The sequence below is a fragment of the Notamacropus eugenii genome, chromosome 2 (assembly GCF_028372415.1).
Source record: "Notamacropus eugenii isolate mMacEug1 chromosome 2, mMacEug1.pri_v2, whole genome shotgun sequence".
NCBI classification, from domain to species: Eukaryota; Metazoa; Chordata; class Mammalia; order Diprotodontia; family Macropodidae; genus Notamacropus; species Notamacropus eugenii.
The window spans coordinates 215,499,647-215,524,261 of record NC_092873.1 but is presented as its reverse complement, the minus strand read 5'-3'; the positions used below and the strand labels follow the sequence as shown (position 1 = coordinate 215,524,261).

General features: G+C 37.4%; 1 long non-coding RNA gene across 4 annotated transcripts in view; it reads left to right on the top strand.

The window, feature by feature from the left end:
• The window catches only part of LOC140526789 (uncharacterized), a 35,647-nt gene extending 11,064 nt beyond the window's left edge, over positions 1-24,583 (top strand). Inside the window, exons 3-5 of one of the 4 annotated variants that reach the window (XR_011974526.1) lie at positions 9,828-9,899; positions 10,001-10,134; positions 22,085-24,583. This is a non-coding gene — a long non-coding RNA (uncharacterized lncRNA). Of the gene's footprint in view, positions 1-9,827; positions 9,900-10,000 lie in introns of all 4 variants that reach the window. The other 3 variants (XR_011974524.1, XR_011974525.1, XR_011974523.1) reach the window with 3 other exon arrangements.
• Positions 24,584-24,615: the final 32 nt, after the last annotated feature.

The window sequence follows — 24,615 nt, the reverse complement described above, 5'->3', positions numbered from 1 at the left end:
CTCACTTACAAGTCAAGACTTCACCCTCCTGATGTCCTTGGTCCTCTTCAGGAAAGAAGGACAGAAAATATTCTGTGAGTAGTTGCCCCATGGGGATGCAACCTGCTAGTTCCATTTAAGCAATGCTGCTATTTCTTCCTCTACCACCTTCTCCTCCCCTTCCTTTTCCTTGTTCCCTTCTCCCTCTATCCACATAGGCAGTCATACCCTTACATGTGGACGTTCTGTCCAAAGGAAGATAAATTTTGATTACTTATACTTAAGTTGAGTTTTGAGGAAACAAGGGATTCTAAGCAGTAGAAATAAGGAGGACATTGCAGGGGACATGGAGATCTGAAAGGGATAAGAAACTTATATTTGATCCTAGAGGCAACAGGGAGCCACTGAAGTTTATTGACTAGGGAAAAAAACACTTGAATGTGTAGAGAATGAATAGTAGTGGAGAAAGATTTGAGTTAGGGAGAACCATCAGGATGCCATTGTAATCACCCAGGCAAGAACTGGAATGGCAGCCACATGAATAGAGAGAAGGGATTGAATAGGAGATACATGATAGAGGCAGATATAAAGAGCCTTGGGAACTAAATGCATAGGTGAGTAAGTGTGAAGAATTTGTGAAGAAATTGTGAATCTGGGAGACCACAATCAATTACTGAGGACATGCTCAATAACTGATTGAATTATTGATTAATGCAAATTAATTGAATCTTAACATTTTGATGCTTTTGTGAATAAATAAGGTCATTTGTTCCTCCTTTGTTTATTTGTTTTAAAAAAATTTTTGTTTTATTTTTTGTGTCAAAGTTTGCCTCAAAACACTTCAAGGATTTCTCCCCATTTCTAAATTCATTAATTCCATTAAAATGGATCTTGGGAGCATCAGTATTTAGCAACCGTCACTTCTTAAAAGCCCTCCTGGTCACAAGGCTCAAAATATCACAGCTTAATGTATCAACCAATGGGTCCAAAAGGTGCTCATATTTATATTCCTTAGAAAGTTAACATTTCTCTCCCTTCCCCCAAGGACTCATATAGTATCTGGGAGTTACAACTTTTAGGTAACTGGACCACTATCAAGGACAAGTAATCCAGAGCTGGGGAGTAAGCATTTATATAGAGTTTATAGCCAGGCACTGTGCTAAGTGCTTTACAAATGTCTTTTGATGGTCACAACAACTCTGAAAGGTAGGTGCTATTATTATCCCCATTTTGTAGTTGAGGAAACTGAGGCAAATAGAGATTAAGTGACTTGCCCAGTGTCTGAAGTTATATTTGAACTTAGGTCTTCTTGACTCTAGACCTATATTCATTGTATTACCTGTGTGGCTCCTCCTGACTGTTATTTATTTCCTACAGTTGTTTTTAGCTTATTGAAGGTAGTGGTCCCTTCATGCATTCTACATAGTCTTTTATAACTGTGCCACCTATAGCTGAGTTCTTCTGCTAGCTTCTTCTCTCCAGCAGATGGCAATGGCCACCTTCCACAGGCAACCAGGTCATAGCTTGGAGAGATAGCTCACTTGTATGTGTTCCAACTCTAAACCATACCTCTGAGCAATAGTACTTTGGATCTTGGAAACTTTTTGTACACCTGGGTCCCATAGTAACCATCATCCCTCTCCCAGGGCATCATAAGATGCTTTAGAATGCATTCTTCTTGGACTACTAGAACAAGTTTCTGGTTTCCATTGTCAGCTCATGTTGAGTCATTTCTGTTTGCTTCCTCTCTTCTTCTAGTACCTAGGTACTTTCCCCTTTGCCAAAGTAGCTTCCATTGAATCTTGAGGTTTAGAGGGGGCACTCTCACTTTCTCCTCTCTTGTTTTTCCATCTGGACTTTCTCAGGCAGTTAGTCTTGGTTTCATTCTAAGTACGTTGGGGTTACTTTGAGAAAAATCTTCTAAAGCAGAAGTTCTTTATTGTATCATGGACACTTTGGACAGGGGGTGGTTCTGCAGTATTTCCGGCCTTGTAATCAGCATAATGTCAGCTGCAAAAGGTAATACCAGAAGGATCTTACCATATAACAGAAGTTCTTAAGGGCCATGGACCCATTTGGCAGTTTGGTGAAGCCAATGGACCTCCTTTTCAGAATAATGTTTTTAAATGCATAAATACACAAGACTAACAAGGAAACTAAGTGTTCTGAAATGCAGGTATCTCTATCTCTGTCTGTTCATCTGTCTGCCTATCTGTCTATCTATCTATCTATCTATCTATCTATCTATCTATCTATCTATCTATCTATCTATCTCTCATCTATCTCTCATCTATCTAACCTATCTATCTGAAAGTTCCTTGATCTCAGTTAAGAGCCTTTGTCCTAAAAGTAGAGGAGGAATGGGGCCAGCTATATGGAGAGACAGCAGGGGATTTGCAGTACCTACTAAATTATCATTTGAATTCACCTTTACTGAAGGCCAGGGAGAGAAGTGAAAAGAAAGAGCAAATTCAAAGAATCCATTTGTTGATTTCTGATACTTTCATCAGTTTCACTATTGTGCTGAGTGGTTGTGATTCTTCTCTGAAATACCTGGAAAAGTGTCCTCCCCCAACTCCCCCCTCCCCCACCATTTTTGCTTTTTTTATCATTAATAATTCTACAATGCTGGAATACCTGTGTCTTTCAATGGCCTATTTTGCATTTGCAGAAATTTTCACATAATGATTTCTAGATATTTTTAAAGGAAATTGATTAAATTCTCTGAAAGGGCCCTCAATGTACACGCTTGGACTGTTTGTCTGTGGTTTGTGGCTAATCCATGCCATGGTAGTTTCTTTTGACTTTGAGTAATTAGGAGTTGGTAAAGCAGTAAAACCTCATTAATCATGATCTATTGACTTTAGAATTTCTAATTAATTCAAATAGTGAAGGGTCAGAAATTTGTTTTTGCTTTCTCAAAACAAATGAATAGGGCAGGTTCAATTTAAGGAAAGAAAATTCTACCTTCCTTATCAATTTAGAGTACTCATCTTTCTTTCTTTCCTTCCTTCCTTCCTTCCTTCCTTCCTTCCTTCCTTCCTTCCTTCCTTCCTTTCTTCCTTCCTTCCTTTCTTTTGTTTGTTTTTTTAAAGATTTTACATTTAATTTGTTTCAATTACATGTAAACAAAGTTTTTAAATGTTTTTTGTAAAGTTTTGAATTCTATATTCTCTCTCTCCCTCCCCTGCCCCTACTTGATAAGGCAAGCAGTTTGAAATAGAATATATATGTTCATCATGCCAAACATTTCCACATTAGCCAATGTTACAAAAGAAAGCTCAGACCAAAAAGACAAACAAAAAACGCAACAGCCAAGAATAATAAAGAAAGTAGAAAAAATATGATTCAATCTGCATTTTTACTCCATCAGTTCTTTCCCTGGAGGTAGATACCATTTTCCATCATAAATCCTTTGGAATTGTCTTGGATCATTGTATTGCTGAGAATAGCTAAATGATTCATAGTTTGTACAATATTGCTGTTACTGTGTACAAGGTTCTGATTCTGCTCATTTTGCTTTGCATCACAATATAATTCCATCACAATCATATACCAGAATTTGTTCAGTTATTGCCCAATTGATGGGTATTCCCTCAATTTCCAATTCTTTGTTCCCATAAAAAGAGCTGCTATATATTTGTACCTATAGATCCTTTTCTATTTTCTTAATCTCTTTGGGTTACAGACCTGGTAGTGGTGTTGTTGTATCAAAGGGTATGCAGATTTGGTTGCCTTTTGGGCATAGTTCCAAATTGCTCTCCAGAATAGTTGGATTGTTAACAACTCCATCAATGATGCATTAGTGTCTTTATTTTTCCACATCCCCCTTAGCATGTGTTATTTCCCTTTTCTGTCCTATTAGCCAATCTCATAGGTGTGCAGAGATATCTCAGAGTTGTTTTAATTTTCATTCTTTAATCAATAGTTATTTAGAACATTTTTATAGGACTGTAGATTTCTTCTGAAAACTGCCTTTGATCATTTATCAATTGGCAAATGACTGTTTTATAAATTTGATAAATGAAGAGAAATGAAGCCTTTATCAGGACCAGTTGTAAATTCCTGCCCCTCCCCCCCTTGTTTTCCTTCTAATCTTGGCTGCATTGATTTTGGTTGTACAAAATCTTTTTAACTGTACATTGTAATTCCTATAATGTTTTCTTCCTTTTATATGGTCATAAATTCTTCTCTTTTCCATCAATCTGTCAGGTAAAATATTCCATGGTCCCCTGAGTTGCTTATATCACCCTTTGTGTCCAAATGATATACCTATTTTGACAATACTTGTCTTTCTAAAACATTTAAAGTTCATAGAATAGGTTTCTGGGTATCTGTAAAGACAGGATGATTTCTGTGATTTTCTTAGTTCAGTAAGCACCTCTAGATTGGTCTTCAAAGGGGATAAAGAAAGGTGACTTGTGTCCATAAGTGTGCCTGAAGGAAACGCTGTGTGTGTGTGTGTGTGTGTGTGTGTGTGTGTGTGCACGTGTGTGCACGCGCGCGTGTGCTTATAGGAGGAAGAAGACACCCTCCTACCAGCAGGGGCATGACAGCATACCCAGAACACCCATGCTTGTGCCATTTCAGAACTCAGAGGCCAAAGTGATCATTGTGGCAGTCTTCTCTAAACTAAGCTGTGATGCTGGATGATTTCCCAAAAATATTGGTGGGATTGAGATTTACAATTACAAAGGAGTTTAGAGATTATCTCATTTTACAAAAGAGGAAATTAAGACTGCAATTTGAATCTAAACCCTCTGATTAGATCCAAAGTCCTTTCCATTATGCAGAGGCGCTGTCAGGTTTATGACCAAGTCGCACTGCCTCTCTTAATTACCTTGGCTTGCATTAAGTGTAGTCAATTGGAGCAGACCTCCTCAGGAAGGCAGGACTCACACTCTGAATGAAGGGACACAACTAATTGCTCCTCTAATCATCTAGTTCAGAAATTCTTAACTTGTGGTATGACTTTGCTTTTTTTTTTTTAATATTTTAATAACTACATTTCAATATCATTGGCTTCCTTTGTAATACTATTTTATACATTTAAAAACATTATTCTGAGAAGGGATTCATAGTCTTCCCCAGAATGCCAAAGGAGTTCATGACACAAAAAAGGTACAGGATACACACAAAAAAACTGCTGGTCTAGTTGAAATCATTTTATTGTGCTGAAAACAATAAACAATTCAAATACATTGATAATGATGATGATGATAATCTGTCAGGAGCAAGGTAAGGTGCTAGAAGATGGGCCTGCAAAGACAAAAGCACCCCCTGACCTCAGGGAGCTTACCTTCTCTTGGGAGGAATGCAATAAATGCACAAAGAAGTAAATACTAATTTTTATTTTGCCCAAACCTGTAACTTCATCATCATACTCCTAATCAGGAATTTTCTTTCTGGATGAGGATCTACTGATTCCAGTGCCTTCCCTCTTTTAGTTATTTCTCATTTATCCTACTTTCTATATATTTATTTGCACCTTGTCTCCTCCTTCAGAATGTAACAAGATCCTTAATGGGAATGCCTATCTTTTACCTCTTTCTGTATTCCCAGCAGGCAGCACCATGCCTGGCACATTGTGGTTGCTTAAGTCATTTTTAAGTTGTGTCTAACTCTTTGTGACTCCATTTTGAGATTTTCTTGACAAAGATACTGGAGTGGTTTTCCGTTTCCTTCTCCAGCTCATTTTATAGATGAGAAATGGAGACCAACAGGGTTAAACATAATGGACACACTGCTAGTTAGTGTTTGAGGCTAGATTTGAACTCATGAAGAAGAGTCTTCCTGATTCCAAGCACAGTCAGTGCTCTATCCAGTGTGCCACCTAGCTGCCCAAGAAGTGCATTTACATGGCAACTATACTGTCCTATTTGTTGTTGTTCAGTAGTGTCTGACTCTTCATGACCGCATTTGGGGTTTTCTTGGCAGAAATACTGGAGTGATATGTCAAGTGATTCTTTCTCCAGTTCACTTTACAGATGAAGAAATTGAGGCAAACAGAATGAAGTGACTTGCCCAGAGTCACACAGTATCTGAGGCCAGATTTGAACTCAGGTAGGTAAGTCTTCCCGACTCCAGGTCCAGCACTGAATCCATTGTCTCACCTACCTGGGGGCTACTGACCTCAAAGCGGTATGTGTACAATGCTTTGCAGTGAGCCATTATTGTTGCTTACAAACACCAAGGGAGTAAGACTTTTGTATTCCACCATGTTTATTCTCTATTGACTTCAGAGATGAAATTATATTAGTGAGGTGAATTGGAGGGGGAATCAAAACCTTATGGCAAAGACCATGTGAAGGTCTTAAGGACCAAGGGAGGCAATAAAGTGAGAGTTGGCTAATCACTTAAGACAAAAACGTTTTCTGCCTCTGAAGAAAATATGTTAATTAGCCCAAATTCCCTATGCTCTCGTCAATGAAAAGAAAGTTGTTTTTTTTTAAACCTCAAACTTAGTTTCATATTCAAACAAATCTCAGAGCTGACAGATGGGAGTTAGACTTTCTATATCCCAACTGAATCACTGGTGAGCAGTTATGTCTCAAAAAAAAGTGTGTGCGTATTGTTTAATTGGCTCTGCTTGTTGTTCAGTTACTTATTAAGAAGGTAACTATTAATATTTTGCCCTGCTGTCTACCTTTTCTAGATTAGCCTCAAGACCTTTACAAGATGGTGATTCAGAAAAGACAGTGAGCTCATGCAGTAGAACAATATATGACTTCTCCAGGCTAATGGCAATTGTTTTCAGCTTATGTGTTTTGGATGATGTAAAAGTATATGTGGGCTGTGAATGTCATCAAGATGAATGGAAGAATGCAAAGAGAAGGATAATAAAATGAAAAACCCACATGCCATCAGGGCCCCATGCCTTGTATCTACAGGTTTTCCAGCATCAAGCTTTTATTGCAGTCATCTAATCTTTTAGACCAATTTCCTCGGGGGGTGAGGGGTGTCAAACTATCTTGAAATGAAAACATGGGTATTACTTACTACACATTTTATTTTCCTCCATAAAAAATGCTTTGTGTCTTTTAAATATCCACAAAACTCTGTTCTTAGTATGCAAATGTGTTTATGAATATATTTACTATATAAAGGAATCATTTTTTCATTTCAAATTGATGTCAAAGTAGTATAAAAAAGCTTTCATCTTAATTCTTTTTTTCTGGTTGAATATCAGTACTTCCTGAGGGGAAACATGATGTAGTGAATAGAAAGATGACCTTGAAATCGGGACACGATGGGTTCAGACTCTGCCTTGATGGCTGTGTGGCCCTGTCCAGGCACTTAGTCTCTGAATACTTTTATCACTTCTAAGACTATGAATTGCAGAAGGTTCCAACTTTTATTAGAAAGAGTGTCTTCACGTAGGAGTTCTCTTTGCCATTGAGCTATAGGTCTAGTACCTATTCCTTTAAATATTTCCTGAGGGCTTCCTTAAGTTACTTTTCAGCATATTATGGAAAGAAGATTCCAAGGACCCCTTGAGAAGTTCACAGGCGTGGCTATAAATCTCAGACTGCTCTGCATAATTTTCCAGAGCTCTGCAATCTAGGTTGGGGACTTTTTTTAGGAAAGAGAAAGGATAAGAGTCATTTGAGAGGGGGTGAAACAGCTCTCTTGGAGTCAGAGGACCTGAGTTCAAAATCCTTTCTCTGGAACTTACTTGTTCAGTCATTCAGCCGTGACCTACTCTTTATGATCCCATGGACCATGCTGCTCATGGAGTTTCCTCACAAGCATACTGAAGTGGTTTGCCATTTCCTTCTCCAGTGGATTAAGGCAAACAGAGGTTTAATGACTTCCCTGGGTTCACACAGCCAATAGATTTGAACTCAAGTTTCCCTGACTCCAAGTCCAGTACTCCGTCCACTGAACCACCTTGCTGCCTCCTGGTTACACAGGATTAATTGAATTGCACAAGATAAAAGAGCTCGTTAAGTGTCTAAGGCTAGACTTGAACTCAGGTCTTCCTGACTCCAGGCTCAGCTCTCTATCCACTGAGCAATCATCTAGCCATCCCTGTCATTAACTACCTATATACAAATCACTTCATGTCTCAAGATCTCAGTTTCTTCATCTGTACAATGAAAAGGTTAGACTGGATAGCTTCATATTCAATGATCCAGTGTTATTCTTATAAATGGGAAACACTAAGATAATTTTGCATACTCAGACATTCATGATTCTTTAGTAGGAACATTCATAGAAAACAAATGGGGAGGAGCATATTCCATGTTTTTGTAAAGTTTATTTTATAAAACAGACATCTTAATTTATTAGAAAATATATCTTTCAATATTCTATTAGTCAAGAGGATCATATAAGTCTTGGGTTTTTTTGGGGAGGGACAATCTAATCTGAAACTATGATTCATCAATGTAGAGAACTTCCATAGTTGAAACTCTCTTCACCAATGGACATGAACAGCTCTTCTATAATCTGGTTTTAGAGTTGCCAAGGGACAATAAATGGTTAAGTTGTTTGGAATATGGGAGTCTAAGTTAATCAGCAAACACTGATTAAGTGCCTACATTTTACAGATGAGGAAACAGCCTAGAGAATTTAGGGTATACACCCAACGCCACAGAAATAGTAAATGTCAGAGAAGAGATTGGAGTCCAAGTTATCTGATTCTTTCCACTCCTAAAATACTGACTTACTTCTGGTCACAGATAGAATTTTCAAAGACAGGACTTGAACCGAGAATTTCTAACTGAAAGATTAATATTCTACCCATTTCATCATGTTGACTCCTAATGGGACATTGCGATTTAGCATTGAACTTGTAATGGTACTCCTATCATGAAATGATGGAAAGGGCATTGGTTCTAGAGTCAAAGAACCTGGGATTAAATCCTGACTAACACATACTAGTATGGTAAGTACTATGTATTATCTTGGGAAAACCATTTCCTTGGGCCTCAGTTTTTTCTGTAAAATGAGGAAGTTGAACACATCACTTCTGCTGTCTCTGAGTGCTCTAATTTTGAGTTCTATGATCCTATGATTTTGACAGTATAAAATTAAGATTTTAGACTTATCAGGCTAACATATACCAATACTACGTTTTTGTTGTTAGCTTTTCATGACTCTTCATGACCCCACAGACCATAGCACATCAGGCCCTTCTGTCCTCCATATTGTCGATAGGGTTTTCTTGGCAAAGATACTGGAATAGCTCACCATTTCTTTCTCCAATAGATACCCTTTTGTCAAAACTCTCCACCATGACCTGTCTGTCTTAAGTAACCTTGCATGGTAAAGCTCATAGTTTCATTGAGTTATGCAAACCCTTCTACCATGACAAGGCATTGGGTTCAGGAAAGGAATGCTATGCTCTACCTGGGTTGAGTCTGTGGAGTTCCTATAGAAATAAGAACTCTGGAGCATGCTTCAGTTTTGAAGGTTCATAGCAAATTTCTCTTACTTGCCTTTCTGCCCACACTATGTCTTTGTATTTCCTGCACCGAGACATTAAAAATCATAACTTGGGCTCTTATGGATTCAAAGTGTGTCCTGAATGATGCTCAAGGTCACAAAACTCAGAGGCCCCTAAAAGACTTTTGTTTGAATGATGCCTTCCCACTAGAGATAGAAACCTATAAAGTTTGCATTCCCTGCATCCACACCCCCTACCCCCTCTGCCCCAAGGGTTGTAAATGAGCTGCTGTCAAGCTGCCAGGGAAAATTAACCAGATTTAAATTTTGCCATAAGAGTGATCAGAAATTCACACAGCTGGTAATTAAGGCAGTCCTTGCTCTTGGTGACACATGCTACATGACAGACTGGCAATAATATGGCATCCATCTGCTTCTGTCTTTTTTTATTTACTTAGTTTTTCAGGAGGCTCATTCTACCACCAATTTGAGTGACTAATATTCAGTGAAATTATCGGAATATAATCAAAGTAAGTGCTATTCAATAAGTTAGGAGATGAGTAATATGGTTTTTTTTTTCTAAACCTTGAGTTTCTAATCTGTTTTTGTTGGTATTATTGTTTTATGAAAGCTCTTGAGTGTTGAAAAATAAAATGGCTCCATGGATGGAAGGACTCTTATGCTATAGTAGATAGAGAATGGAACTGGAAATCTTGGAGACATGGGCTCATATCTCATCTAGGTACTCTAAGTACCTAGTACGTGGTAAGTGCTTAATAACATCTTGTTGACTTGACTTGGGTGATCAATTTACCCACTTTATTTCCTCATGTGTGAAACGGAGAGTAACAGCACTTATTTCATAGAGTCACCATGATGATCAATAAATAATAATTAATAATAATGATAGCTAGCAATTATATATGTACCAGGCACTATGCTAAGCACTTCGTCCTTGCAACAAGCCTATTTGGTAGATGCTTTATTACCCCCATTTTAAAGATGAGGAAATTGAGGTAATCAGAAATTGAGTGACTTGCCCAGGGTTACACTGCTAGTAAGTGTCTAAGGCTGGATTTGAACTCTGTTCTTTCTGACTCCAGGCCCCTAGGCAATACAGAATTTTCAACTCCTTTTTTTTAAATGAAAAAACATTTATTGAATTCCAATTTCTACTAAGTTCCAAGTGCTATGCTCAGTATTGGGGATGGATGACAACTACAGAAAGACAGTCTATGGTCAAGCTCACACTTTGGAGGAGGAAAGAAGACAACATATCATTAGAGAGTTCAGTTGCTGGGTAAATGAAAAGACTTTTAAAAGTTCTAAGTCCTAAAAGTGATGAGAATGCGCTGGAGGGGCAGATTGCATGGCCCAGACAGGCATCTTTAGATTGTCAGAAAGTCGGATGATATTGGGAAACTGTAGGGCATACAAGCAGGTCAAATGGGAAAGCCAGGAAGTCCTTAGAAAGCAGTGTCAGGGCAGAGGGCAAGGTTTGTTTCACAGTCTATTTTACCTGAAGGAAAAGTTGGTGACTCTCATTTCCCTAAGTCATGAGAGTGGTCAAGCAATCTAGATTGGTTTCTAGGTGTTTTGAGGCAACAGTCATATTATCCAGCTTAGTGAATTGGTCTTTGTGGACATCTTTATTTTTACTTGTTTTCTAGCCATTTTCTTTCTAGTTGTCAATCCATTCATTCATACCTTTGATGATAAGCTGGTTATCTATGCACACAATAAGTCTCCTTATTTTAGACCTTTGCTTGCTCTGTCCTTTTGGTAGCTGCTTCTAATGATCTTTGGTCTTTGTCTACTGTCTAGAATGTGCACCACTTATGTCACGGTCTGGTCTCCAGTGGACAGCAATATCTCCTTGCACTCCTCTTCCATTATTTTTGCAGGCACCCTTGAAATACAGAGTGTTAGGGTCTGATGCCTAATGTGGTTGCCTGTACAGACTCTCAGAGCTTCTAGTCTGCCTGCCTTAGTCATAGCTCCTTGGATTGTGTTTCCAACTCATCTCCAGTCTCTCCAAAGGCATGTGATTTCTCATAAATCAGAAAGGAAAAGAGCTGTCTTCTACCAATGTGGTTTCATTATTGTTGATTTTGTACAGACCTATGATTCCACTGAAAAATTTACAATCCTTAAAGGCTATATCAATGTCAGTGGATCATTTGTCACCTTATCCCAAGGGTCAACGGTTTGCCATTCTGTTTTTGTGGGAGGGAACCTGGAACTGATGATATCCTTTTTACCTGTTAGATTCCAAGTGGAATCCTGGGAGAGATGGTTATGACTTAGAATGTGAACTTCTAGGAAGAAGTAGGTTTTTTTTTTTTTTTGTTATCCCCAGTACCTAGCACAAAGAAGTATCTTAAATGCCTGTTGAATTGAATTAAATTGAATTGACGGAAGCCATTAGACAGGGAAAGATTGTATTAACCCAACCTTTATTACTGCTTTTAAAATCAGACCAGGATGAACTCAGAGAGGTTGGTTAATCTTCTGCCTTATGGCTGTCACCCTCCATTGCGACTACTAACCTTGTTCATTTAAACAGGAGAGAAGAAAAGGGTTAAGGGAGACATGGCAGTGTCCTGGGCACTGGCTCACAATGGTTACCATGGCTTCACTTTCAGTTCGGTTCAGTCCCACTGACACTGGGGCAGGGTCAGAGAGGATGAGAAAAATGTAGGATTTGGGGTGGTGAGGGCAGGAGAGGCAAGCTTGTACTGGCTTGGGAAAGTCTGCTCTTACATTTTCAGTGTGCATGTTTAAATGCTAGAAATCAGAAAACAATAGATTGAGTTATTGTTTTGATGAATTTTAGATTTAAGAAAGCGATTGGGTAAATGTTAATAACACAGATTAATTTTAAAAGTGTGTTAGGCATACATTTTTTCTTCTTCTTTGTGATTTGATTATTAAATATTTACCAGCAGAACCCATAGTGGGGTGAGGTGGTGGGTATCATAGTTGTGGATGGGGAAGAAATATAGGTACCGAGTAACTGTAGAAGTGAAGAAAGTAAGGAAAGAATCTAACTTAGTTTTCTCTTTGATTCACTTGTAATATGAATTTTGGGTAGGTTGTAAGGAGAGGAGAGACAGTAGGAGGGAAGAAGGAAAGCTCTCCCTAAACCTCAGCATAAGAAGATTTCTGAACTGGAAACATCCTTCGAGATTATTTAGTTCTGTGTGAATTATTTTTTAAAGAATATTTTAATTATTGTATTTCAATACAATTTATTGGAACTGAGGGAGATGTGAGTTCAAATCCTATCTCAGATACTTATTAGCCAAGAGAACCTGACTCTGAATTCTCTTAGTCTCAGTTTTTCATCTGTTAAATGGGGATAATAATAGCATGATCTACCTCTCAGAGTGGTGAGGATCAAATGATATCATATTTGAAAAAAAATTCCTATCTCAGTTCCCGACACATTGTAGGCACTATATAAATGTTTATAATAATATTATATTTATTATTAATAGTTATTAGTAATAGTTATTGGCGATTATTATTATAAATAACATTTTAAAACATTATGAGAAGGGGCTCATAGACTTCATTAGACTGCACAAAGGGTTCATGATACACAAGTTAAGAATCTCTGATCTAGTACATCCCTTACATTTTAGAAATGGGCATACTGAGACCCAGGAAAATATAGTGATTTACCCAATGTCATGCCAGTAGTAAGAGGAGCAGTTTGGATGAAAATCTAGATCCTGTCCATATCTAGTATTATTTTCACTATATTGGATGCTCCTGACAAGTTATGTATAAATAGTGGTTGTCATTAGTACTGCTATGAATGATTGTGTGTTTTTCAACTTTATGGAATACCTAGAATAACCTATCCAGGGGTGGGGAACCTGCAGCCTCAATGCCACATGTGACCTTCTAGTCTTTGGGTGCAGCCTTTTGACTGAGTTCAAGTTTTATAGAACAAATTCTTTTATTAAGGGGATTTGATCTGTGAAGTTTGGATTCAGTCAAAGGGCTGAACCTAAAGACCTAGAGGGCTACATGTGGCTTTGAGGCTGCAAGTTCCCCACCCCTGTGATAATATTCCATATTTGTTGTAAATCTTTGTACAACAGGAACAGAGATGGATTATTAAAGAAAATTATTACATTAGAGTAAGTGGAAAAAAATTTAAGGAAAAGATCATTGGAAGCAGTGTGGTTCTAAGCTGCTCTCTTTCCTATGTCTCTATATATAGCTCTTCAGTTTTCTTTGCTGTATCTCTATGTGGCTATTATAAAGCTATCATAAAGTCTATTTTATAAATTGGAGACCAGTAACATATTTTAAATTTGCCTGATTAATACTCTCTAGTAATCTCTCTTTTTGACACTTAGGTATCTATGTAGGACTCAAGTTCGCTGCTTTTTGTTATAAGCCAAGGAACACTTCCATCTACTTTCTCTGTTTTCAGTTTGATAGCATTAAATATGAGATTGAAGTAGCATGTGCTTTAGAGCGGCTTGTTAGTTAAATACATAGAACAAAGAATCTTTTGTTAGACCAGATGAACCAGCACAGGTGCAGAGAAAAGAGATGAGTATGTTATTCATTTTGGGACATAAATGATTTTAAAAAGGTCCTGGATCTTTCTTCCTCTTGCCAAGCAAATTCCTCCTTCACTCAGCTTCTCTTATGCATAATCAAAAAAGAGAGAAAATATACAAAAAACATATAGCAAAGTTAAATACAGTGATTTCAATCTTCTGTGTATTTGACTAATGATTCCCTAGGGGGAATTAGTTTGATTCCTTGCAATCTTTCGAGAACTAAAAACCAAAATGATAATCCTCTGTAAATGATAACTAAACTGAAATGAAACTTCTGGACCTTTTGAGAAAGCAGTAACTAGTATTTGATGTTGTTCAAATGTTTTTCACTTGTGTTTGATGCTTTGTGACCCCATTTGGGGTCTTGGAAAAGATCTTAGCAAAGATAATGGAGTGGTTTACCATTTTCTTCTCCATTTTATTTTACAGATGAGGAAACTGAGGCAAACAGGGGGAAATGACTTGCCCAGCGTCCCAAAGCTATTAAGTGTCCCACGGCAGATTTCAACTCAGGAAGAAGAGTCTTCCTGACTCCAAGCCTGGTCTGCTGCACTACCTAGCTAACTCAACCAATAGGTATAGGTTTTCATTTATAGACATTATCCAAAGGCACAGCATGTCACTCACTGTACAAAGGACATGGCAGTGTATATGTTAAAAATGGTCAACATTATGGAAATCATTTGCACAAGGTGCTGCTAATGAAAATCACCTCTATATTACAAGGGGATTGTCAGCACTGCTCTGCACTTTTCCTTTCCTTTCCTTTTTGTCCAAGTTAATCTATTCAACTCACATAGTGCTAAGAAGCTCAGAAACCTGAAGACAAAAGAACATCACTCATTTTTTTCTGCTTTGCTTGGTACCTTTATTAGCCAATGTCAGCTAGTTTCAACTTTAATATAATGACAGTGGTAGCAACTGTCACAGTTAATGCTGAAATATAGTGTCCATTTAAACCTGTTTTCTGATGGCCATAACTTATTGGGGGGCAGGGGGCTTGTGAGAAATCTGTTTTTTTTGGTCTAAAGTGCTTACCTATATTGCTTCTAAGTCTCATGATAGATTTCTCTGATTCTCCCCCCTCCTTTTTTAAAAATTCCTTTTCACTACTTTAAGAAAGCTCTGGACTTACTTGAAACTCAAAGAATTTCATTATAATTGCCAATTAAAAAGAAACAGCCTTTGAATTAACCTAGATTAATTGTACATTGGTACTTAATAGTTTGATTTCCTTTTATAGTTCAGTGCTCTGATTGTCTTCTGCAGGGATTCTTAATCTTTTTTCTTCTTTTTTTCCTGTCACGGACCCCTGTGCCAGTCTGATGAAACCTATGGATTCCTTGTAAGAATAATGTTTTTAAATGCATAAAATAGAAAACATAGGATTTCAAAAGAAACCAATTATATTCAAATACAGTTACTAAGGGGATACCGTGGATAAAGCACCAGGTCTGGAGTCAGCAAGACTTGTCTCTGAGTTCAAATCCAGACTCAGACACTTACTAGCTGTGTAACACTGGGCAAGTCACTTAACTCTCTTTGCCTCAGTTTCCTCATCTATAAGATGAGCAGGGGAAGAAAATGGCAAACCACTCCAGTATCTTTGCCAAGTAACCACAGATAGGTCCCAAAAGGGTTGAACATGACTGAAACAACTGAACAGGTATAAAAAAAATTCTGTGGACTCTTAAGTTAAGAACCCCTCATTTAGGGGAGGTAGAATTTCATCAATATGGCTATTCCCTTTGGTAAATTCAAATCTCAACCCATCTATGCCTATGTGGATTTTATCTACATCTTTCAGCAAAGCCGCTACAAGAAGTCCACCTAAGATGCAGGGGACCTTTCTCAAGAAAAGGCAGTGGGTTGTCTATCTCTCCCTCTTGACCTAAGCTAGTACAGTTGAATAGGTATGGTATGGTGGCCAATAAACTATAGCATTGGAGTAAATTAACCACATAAATAATATTTCAAGTATGTTGTATTAACCACATAAATAATATTTCAAGTATGTTGTCTTAACCAATTCAAATCATAAGAGAATGGGATAGTTAGGTTGGTTGTATTTTCTATTTTACCAAAATTGTCCTAAGTTTTATTAATCTAGCCTTCTGCCTTAATAGTAAGTAGAAGATGTTGAATAATCCACTCAAACATGAGTGCCCTTATAACTTCTCCAATGTCTAGGCATGTTGTGGGTCAGCAGTCGCTTGAACAGATATTTCAGTCTTCCACTGATATATTTCTTTTATCAGACAACTAGAGGACATGCTATTTTAAATTATTTATTTAATACCTTGTTTCCCCCCAATTACTTGTATAGACAATTTTCAGCATTCATTTTTAAAATTTTGAGTTCCAAATTCTTTGCCTCCATCCCTACCCTCCTTATTGAGAAGGCAAACAAGTTGATATAAGTTATGCATGTATAGTCATGCAAAATATATTTCTATATTAGTGACATTCTAAAACAAAACAGATAAAAAACCAACAATCCAACAACAACCAAGAATAATAAGAAAGTAAAAAATAGTATACTTTGATCTACATTAAGACTCCCTCAGTTCTTTCTCTGGAGATGGATAGCATTTTTCATGATAAGGAGGACGTACTATGATTAAGCAAAGACATTTAATTAAACACTAATTCAAAATAAGTGTCAATAAAAATGACTCAATACCTATTACCCTCTCAGCAGTTAGCTCAAGACGTGGGAGAAGGGGCAAAGGCAGGCAACATGGTAGCCAGGGAACTTGTATGAAGTAAACATATCTAAGGATACATAGTCCAGTCAGTCTACCCTCTCTCTCTCTCTTAGGTTGATTTTCTAAGGTAAAGTGCCTCCCTATCAGTGCAGCTTCCCTATTTCCTGTAAAGCTGCCAATGTCCTTTAATAATATCACTGAGAAGGAAGCTAGAATGTCTCCTCTAAATTGTATTCTGCTGCTCTTTGCAGCTCTCATCACTGAATTTTCTGTTTATTTGCTACCATTTGCTGCTCTTCAGTTTTGAACTATGCATCCTCTTCCTCCTTGAAGGAAGGGGAGTCTATCTGTTCCTTTAGCTCAGAGTCAGAGGCTATTTTAGCTTTTTGTGAGGCAGGTTAACACCGCAGCCAGCCAGAGAAACCTTTGCACATTCTCTGTCTTTTGAACTGAATTCCTTCATTGCTTCCTTGGCTCTCTCAGTATGAACTCTTATTTGAGTTTTGGTCAGAAAATTAATTACCTTTAGCTTCTATCCTACTGATGGTCACTAGACTGGGTCCTTGAAAATTATCCCAGGAACAGTTAATAAACAAGACTTATACTAAACAGAGCTGTGGTGAAGTGATTCCTTTTAACCCACCGTTCTGCTCCTGACTCTATGCAAAACACTTCAGGAACAAGACCAGAAGGGACTAGATGAAGCAGAACTTAATAACCCCTAAGGTTCCTTCCAACTCTGAATCTGTCATCCTAAAAGTTGACTCTGTCTTAATTCATCTTCATGTCCCAAGAATCTTACATAACGATGTGTGTATTGTAGGTTCTTAATAAATGCTTGTTGAATTCAGTTGAAGTGCATTGAGAAAAGTAAAAAAGTTACAGTTAATTGAAGGCTCATCTGTTGGGTTCTGGTTGATTAATAATAAACTATTCTATGAATAAGATATATAAATAGAATAAAGGCTGGCTTATTAAGTAGTCTGTCAACCAAAAATCTCTCTCCACATATATATATCTCATGCATACATAGATCTCTATTTATTACATATCACATGGTCAAATGGAGAAATAAATTATTTTGCTTATTTAAATATTATAATTAATTGAAATTAAGATATTTTTCATTGGTTGCATGCTGAATAAACCAACTGGTTATGCTTCCTATTACATACTATACATGTTCATATTATATTCATATTTTACATATATTCAAATTACACACATTTATATTTTGTTTTCCCATTTTTTCTTGCTTTTATCTCTAGAATGTTTAATGAATCACTCAGCCTGAAAAAATCCCATTGTGTTTTTGACTGTGCCTATGGAAAATCATCTAGTTTCATAGGTCCTCGAAATATAAATATTCAACAAACATTTCTCAAGTGCCTGCCCTGTGCCCAGAGAAGGCCTCTGGGGAGAACCAAGTAGAACACAGAGTTATGCCTTTGGCAGTGGAGGCAAGGCATGTCTATACGAAATAACCAGACAAAAATCTGAAGCAATTCCATTGGATAAGCATTTGCCAAGTGTCTACTTTTATGCAAGGTATTTAGCATGTGGTGGTTGTCCTTACTTCTCAAAGAGGACCAAAATGACATCACTATGTTGGGGTCAAGGTACACTGTGCCTGACTGTGATTGGTGAAACCAATATGAGCTCAGAAGACTCTTCCACATGTTGGGCACAAATGGTCCATATGAACATTTGGAATGGAGATATCTCTAAACTGGTACATCTCAGATTTCTTCTTTTTTTTTTTATTTCATTTTTAATTTATGGAATAAAACAAGCATTTCCATAAAATAGTATAATAAAAAAATGATTGCACATGAAACTGCAAATCTATTACATACAATTTGCTGTTCCTTTTAAATATACAATCAAGTTATCATGGAAATTTCTTTTATTTTTTCCTTTTCCTTCTACCCCTACCCCAGAAATGGCTACTATTAGACATAAATATTTATATGTATGTAAAATCATTATATACACACTAATATTTATCAGCTCTTTCTCTGGAGGCAGATAGTATCTTTCTTCATATGTCCTTTGCAGTTAATTTGGATATTTATGGAGTCAAAATGGCTTATTCATTCCCAGCTGTTCTTCAAACAATATTGCTGTCACTGTATATAATGTTCTCTTGGTTCGATTTGTTTCACTCTTCATTATTTCGTGCAATTCTATCCATGTTTTTCCTAAGATCATTGAGCTCATCATTTCCTACAGCACAGTAGTATTCCATCACAACCATATACCAAAGCTCATTCAACCACCCCGTAATTGATGGGCATCCCTGCAGTTTCTAGCTCTTTGCCACCACAAAGAGAACTGCTATAAATATTTTAAAACATATAGGTTCTTTTCTTTTTTCCTTAAGCATCTTTGGAAATAGACCTGGTATTGCTGAGTCAAAGGGTTTCTTTTGAGCTACTCAATTCTACTTTCTCCATAGAGTGCAACATGAAATAGTTCCTGCCCGCGAGGTGCTTGCATTCTAGAGGAGAGAATACCGCATATGTGCAGATAAGTAAATGTACAGTCATTTGAGGAGAGGTAGAGCCTTAACAACTGGGGAGATCAGGATAGGTCTCCTAATGGAAGTAGCATCTGAGCTGACCCTTTATGGTGGTCAAAGAGGCAGAGCTGAGAAGGTCATATATTCTATTTAAGGGGGTGGGGGATGGGAGACAAAATGTTGAGTACAAGGATCAGGGTGTAGACTCCTCTGGCTGGAACATGGAGTATGTGAAAGGCAGCACTAAGATAATAACTCTGAAAAGGCAGACTGGAGCCAGATTGTGATTAAAAATCAAACAACAAAATTCCTACTTCATAATAGAAATGAATGGGGGACTGCATGATGAAGTGGTTAGAGAGATGGCCTTAAACCCAGCCACACTCAGTTTCATGTCCTATCTCTGAAACACACTGATGGTGCAACCCTGGGTAAGTTTGGGGCTGGGGAGGGGGCGATAAAGTGCCAGAGAGAAGAGGGAGTTCACAAGTATCCTTTAGCTTCCTAGTAAAATAGGAGGTGAGGTGCTCTGCTGAGAGGGATAGATTGGGCATAAAAGCTCAAGGAGAAAAGAGAAAGCTTGTGGAGAGATGATAGAAAATCAATCAACTAACAAGTAATGATTAAGCACCTACTGTGTGCCAGGCATTATGCTAGGCACTGGGTAGATAAGAACAAATAAGAAAATATATATAAAAATATGTGTGTATGTATGCATTATACATATATATACACACATATAATATGTTGCATAAATATAAAGAGAATAAATGCAAACACATAAAGCAGCTAAATACAGTGTAGATAGGGAGGGTACTATTGGAGGAATCAGGAAAAGCTTTGTTACAGAATGTAGTGTTGTTCAAGCTGCATATAAAGGAAAATGGTGACGCTAAGGAGTGGAGGTAAGGGGAAGTGCATTCCATGCATGAGGGATGGCAGGCAAAGATACAGAGATAAGAGACAGACTATTGTATATGAGGACCGGAGAGGAGCCAGTTTGGTTAGATCACAGAGTGTAGGAGGAGAAATATGATCAGAGGAGAATAAAAGGATTACCATGCAGCTGTGAAAGCCCATCCAAGAGTAGATAAAAAACTCATACATTTGCTTTTTTAAAAAATTATTTATTTTTAGTTTTTAATATTTACTTCTATAAGTTTTAAATTTTCTCTCCCTTTCTTCCCCCTCCCTCTCCAAGATGGCAGGCAATCTGATATAGCTCTACACATACATTCCTATTAAACACATTTTAACATTAGTCATGTTGCACAGAAGAATTATAATGAATGGGAGAAACCATGAGAAAGAAAATGAAACAAAACAAAAAAGAAAATAGTCTGCTTCGCTCTGCATTCTGACGCCATAGTTCTTTCTTTGGATATGGATAACATTTTCCATCATGAGTCCTTTGGAATTGTTTTAGGTCCTTGCATTGTAGAGAAAGACTAAGTCTATCAAAATCAGTTCTCTCACACTCTGGCTGTTACTGTGTATAATGTTCTCCTGGTTCTGCTCACTTCACTCAGCATCCGTTCATATATGTCTTACCAGGTAAAAAACTGATAAATTTGGAAAGGACAATAAGGTTGTCTAATTCAATGTGGTGGTATTTATCGGCATGTGAATAGGGACAGGGATGATGAACCAAGTATATAGTGGAACTGCAACTCTAGGGTCTGGATTGTGAAGGAAAGAAAGTGAGGCCAGAGCAAAAACTGACATGGAAGAAAAGGATGGAGGAATTCGATTCTGAAGTATTTTGGAGACAGAGAAGGCATGGGTAGTGGTGAGATCAAGAGTACCTCTATTGTTTGTGATGACTAAGGTGGAGTGAAGATGCAGGTCATGGGGCTTGAGGAGGCTGATGAATTAGGAGGAAACATTTAAAGGTACATTCTCATGAAAGTCTCTAAATATAAGAATGGGAGTTGTTGTAGAGGGGAAAATTGTAAGCCAAATACTAAGCTTCTAAAGAAGGGCAGAGAATGATTTGATGTTTGAAAAATAACTATAACCAGATAGGATAATAGAGTCTGGGATTCTTATCTTTTTATGTGTCAGGAATCGATTCATTTGTTATTCTGGTGAAACCTATGTACCCATTCTCAGAATCATGTTTTTAAATGCATAAAACAAATATATTTCCTACAAAGGAAACCAATCACATTGAAATGTAGTTATTCATATATATATGTGTGTATGTATGTACATATCTATCTATCTATCTATCTATCTATCTATCTATCTATCTATCTATCTATCTATCTATCTATCTCTACCTGTATTTTCATACCTGAGGTTAAAAAACCTTGATAGATGAATGGTGTTTGGGTAAATGTTTAACAACTAGCTTTCTGAAAATGATTTTTTAAAAATATGTGCATGACACACTTTAAAGTTGAATTTGAATTATTGACATTTTCTTCATCACTTTCTTAAATTTCACAATTAACAAAATGTCAAATCAAAACCTGATTTGTAGCATTTGCTGATTTCCAAGGTGTAAACTATTGCTGAAAATTGAACAATCACTCTCATGAGTCAGCATGAACCAGCTCTAGCAAATGAATGGATTGAACTTCCAAGGAAGAGAGATTATTCAGGGATGGTGGGTTTCAGGAGAGTTTGAAAGAGGCAGCTTAGAACAAAGAATATGCCTACTCTTCCTCTTGGTCCAATGAATGAGCAAACATAAAAGAGAAGTCTTCCACTACTGGAAAGGGTAGCCTGAGATTTAGTGTCTTCCAGATGAAACCAGAGCAGCTAGGTTATGCAGTGGAGAAAGTAAGGAAGATCTGAGTTCATATCTAGCTTCAGACACTTACTTGCTGGGTGACCTAGGGCAAGTCACTTAAGCCCTATTTTCTTCAGTTTCTCATCTGGTTTGCATTTTACAGGGACACACTAGAGAAGGAAATGGCAAACAATGCCAGTGTCTTTGCCAAGAAATCCCATGGACAAGGCTCATGGGGTCATGTAGAATTGGACACAGCTGAATGATTGAAGGACAACAGATGAAATCAAGTTTTTGTGATAATAAGTGAGTTTAAAAGGTATATAACTAAGGAAAGAGTATTAAGGACAGAACGGGGCTTTCCAAGGGTGCAATTGCAGAAGACAAAAAGCCGAGATCAGGGATGGATAGTGATGAGAGGTAGAGGAATGGAGAGTTTTTTGCTCATTGTATGTGAACAAGGACAGTTCACTGTATGTGCCCAGGAAAATAGAGGCTTCTTGACCTTTGAGTTTGATGAAATAAATAATATGAAATACGTTCCTTCATAACAGGTCTATTCATCACAGCACAGAAGTGACCTGAGTTCTCAAGGGCCATGCTACCGGATCACAAGTTCTGGCAAGCCTTTCAAAGCTGTTAAACCTTCAAGGAAGGTCCAACAATAAACTATATATCTGTCAACCTGAGAATCAGCCCAAGTGCAGAGAGGCACACCACCAGGTTGGCCCCTAGGTGACTAATTCTTTTGGCTACAATAATTCTCAAAGACCATTTATGAGTTGTGGGAAACATTGCCAAAGGGCATCCACTGCAAAATCATAGCTTTTTGGAAGCATCTAAATTTTCTGATGCTTATAATTTAAAAAAATTAATTGCTGTAACTTTGTAGTCATTTAAACAACACTTTGTTAGGCAAATTACCCTTAGAAATGTGATTTACAGAGGAACACACTGGGGTAGAAAGCCACAAATATAACTGTTGTCATAGTAACTTGCAGTTTTGAGTGTAGCCCAGTGTGTTAAAGTAATGAGTTACTGGGAAAATATGTTGATAGTATGGAGTGAGGGTAAACATATTTACTGCTTTTGACATGTAGTTGCCTTGACATGAGATTTGTCATAAACATATATAAAAAGAAAGCAGATGCCTGGATTTGTATAAGGTAGCTGTAAGCTTTGTCAGAATGGAGGAGTGCCGTGTGGATGAATTACCATGAGTGGTTTTTGGTTCAGTCATTTTTTTTTTTTTTAGTCCTGTAGGACTTTCTAGCCTTTGCTTTATCTGAGAGAAACTGAAAGTAGAAAGGGTTTTCCAGAGGATACCTGAGACCTTCTGATATTTCTGCATCAAACATTAAATGTTGTTTGGAAATCTAGTTGCATTAGGGATAGTGGAAAGTATATTCTTTTAAGAAAAGGAGATTATATTGACAAAAGTAAATAAATAAATGTTTTCCCCTAAATATACTATTACTCCCTTAAGTCCCTCTTCTAGTGTCTCTTTAGGTATGAAAGTGATCCTGGATCCTTGATGGCTGGTCCAGCAGAGTGTAAACACAGACACTTCAGGTTTGTGCTATCAAATGGCAGGAATGTGGTCTATTGTGAGAAAAGGTGGAAACTTTAGGGATTGATCCCCTCAGCATAGCAAACGGGGTGGCAGCAATGAGCCACAAGGAGATACCAAAAAAAAAAAAAAGTAGAGTATGAGATGTGAAAGGCAAGGAGAATTTTGCAATGACCTGCTGGAAGTATGCTATGTTTAAGTTCCCACCACAACCAAGTAGAAGTTATACACACAATGAACATTAATTTTCATTGTATAGGAGTAAAGAAAGGGTTAGAAGAATGAAACTTTATTCTCTAGATTTCCAGGGGAAATAGATTTTGAAAGAAGTATTTCAATGGAGCAACAGGGGTGTGTGTGTTGGGGAGCGGAGTGGTGTAGATAGGGGTAATCGGAAATTCTTACCTGTATCAGGAGATTGGAGGGCAGAAACAGAAAAGGAAGGAACATTTTGGAGTTTAGTAACAATTATGAGACTTCCAGTAAAGAATAGAACTGGATCAATTTAGAGGGATGCAGTAACATACGAGTTAAGAAAGCCACGGAATTATGATGTGCATTCATCAAAGAAAACAATTAGTAAGGATGGCTGACTCCCTCATGAGCAGTACAATGGTGGCTGTTTGTTGTCTTAATGTAAACCACATGGAAATCTACTGACTTCAAAAACAATGTAGCCAGGATGTGACAGAGGTCTTCTGATGACTTGTCAAACCTAATGGAAACAGTCATATGGGAACCAGTGATGCCATCAGAAGAAATTTAGAAAGTATTGCTAAGGATTATGAAATTCTGGGCAGAAAATTTAAGACCCTATAGGCATATATTTTGTTATCATCTCTACTACTGGAGGAATAGATGTGATTAGGAACAGAGATGAGTTTGGGAAGTGAACAGATGACTCAAAGATAGTATTTTTGAAAGGGATTCAGATTTTTAGAACATAGTTCAATGTATAGGAATGGAGAAACAGTGAATTTAACAATGGTCAACAGACATACATACACACACACACACACACACACACACACACACACACATTTTTTGTTGGGCTTGCTATCTAATATGGTACCAGAACAGGCAGGTCTATGTGGGCAATTTTCTCTCTCTCTTTTTTTAAAATT